Genomic DNA, 2,374 nt, shown 5'->3' on the forward strand with positions numbered 1-2,374 from the left:
TATATATATATATATATATATATATATATATATATATATATATATATATATATAGAGAGAGAGAGAGAGAGAGAGAGAGAGAGAGAGAGAGAGAGAGAGAGAGAACACAGACAGGACACAGAGGACACAGACACAGACACAGACACAGACACAGAGGCCAAGGACATGGGAGACAACTAAAACGATTGAACAACTAAAGCGTTTACCATGTTCTACCGTGTCGTGGCTGTGGATGGATGGGGTGGGTGGGTTGTTGTAGGGGGAAGGGGGGACCACACCTGCCCTGCTTTCCAGTGCTTTCTAGCGAGCTCTGTAGTTGCTGTAGCGCTTCTCTCTACATAGATAAGGCTTTCTCTCTCCTTCTCTCCCTCTCCCTCTCTCTCCCCTCTNCCCCGTACTACCTCACACACAACTCTACACTACACAGAACCATCAATTACACTGAGAATTACGTACTATAGGTGGCGCCACGCACGCGTTTCGTTGCAGAAATCCTACAGCGTCGGGTGCGCATGCGCAGACGGTACCAGGCTGCGTTGGCGCAAGTGCTACCCTGATGTCTGTACTACGTGCGGTACCCAGGATGTCACCGTCACCGTGGAGGACATCGGCGACTGCACTGACGACGACGACTGATGAAAGACGAAATCCACGACCGAATGACGACGTCACCGATCACGATGCTTGCGTTTTCTAACGACAGGTGTCGCTGCTGTTTGCACACACTAGTTTTTAAAGTATCGCGGTCTATGGAAGCGACGCACGAAAAAATTCAACAAAATTGAAAATTCATAGGTGTGACCGGATATCCTGTTGATCGTTCTTGAATTACCGGTCCGATCTTTCATTCTCGTTTTAATTGGATGGAAATTTACAGTTTTGTAAAACAATTACGCAAAGTTAATTAGTGGATTTATCGATAGAGTAGTTTTTTGGCGAAATTCAATGAACAAAAAAATTTATGACAAAAAAAATCAATGACCCGGGTTTTAACTGAATGTATAAAATCTGTTAGAATTGTATTGAATATTATTGACGAACTTGAACTTGACGAATCCCAAGCATTACGATTAATATAAACTTTGGCGAAATAAATAGAAATAGTTTACTGCATTTGGTCGCCTTCATCCTATATTCGCAAAGCCAAAACTCTATGCAATACATAAACGAAAGTTAAATTGTGATTAGTAATATTCGCAAAGGCAAGATCGTAATACAGATTTGTCGAGACAGATTAGTACTTCTGATAAGAATAAAAAAATAAGAATAAAAACACCGAACACAAGTGTGTTTGTGCGTGACAGAATTGTTGACATGAGACAGAAAACATTTATTACTTAGGTGCGACAACGTGGTGATATGATCGCATGCACGCGAGTACACAGACACACGCACGCACGCACGCAAACGAGTACACAGCCACACACGAGCACGCACACAGCCACACACGCACGCACGCATGCACACGAGCACACACACGAGCACACAGCCACACGCACGCACACGAGCACGCACACGTGACAATGTATACTAATCCAGCCGCATCCAATCACTACCGTCGTACATGTCACGTGCCGGTCAACACTACGCGCCATTGGTAAATTTTCTTCCGGAGCATAACGAGCTCCTATTATAGGATAATCGATATGTGCTGCTAATGGCATATATATTCATGATCAATCGATATCAATTAACGATCGATATCGATACATCTTGCGAATATAATTCAAATGATTGCACGCCATACAGTATAACAACAGCGTGTTCGTGAGTGTGTGCGCGTGTACGCACGCATGATGTGGCGTGCATTACTTCCCGTGTAAGGTACCCTTAGTGTGTATGGAAGCGACACAAATCCTTTTAACACTTTCCATAAATATTTCCATTTTCTCATTAACAAATTTCTTGATTATATTACTAAAAGACGCCGAAACCCAAGATTTCGGTAAGAATTCGTATGAACGTCAAGGCAAAAACTGAATTCACCTTAAAGAATTACACATTTTCACGCTAACGGAAATTTCTGACAATCAAAAATTTAGGGCAATCATATATCGCACGCTAAGCGGAAAATCGCGTCTGACGGTAAAAACAATTGTAGTTTTTCTCACGATAACATGACAATATTCTGGCCTCTTTCACGCCTCACGCTATAATACCCCACATTATAGCCGCGTTCACACGGTCATGGTTTAGCTCGGGCCAAATGGTTTGGGCCGGTTTGAGTCGGAGCGTTTACACGTACGCAAGTGAATACTGTCGGTCAAATTCAAATTAAAATAAATTTTATTGCACAAATATCTCACAGATACTTTGGCAGTATGTCGCGAGACGGCGTTGTGTACGATTCAGAGTGTTTACTTCCGTTCCGAGT

The sequence above is a fragment of the Priapulus caudatus genome, unplaced genomic scaffold (genome assembly GCF_000485595.1).
Source record: "Priapulus caudatus unplaced genomic scaffold, Priapulus_caudatus-5.0.1 Scaffold3385, whole genome shotgun sequence".
Lineage (NCBI taxonomy): Eukaryota > Metazoa > Priapulida > Priapulimorpha > Priapulimorphida > Priapulidae > Priapulus > Priapulus caudatus.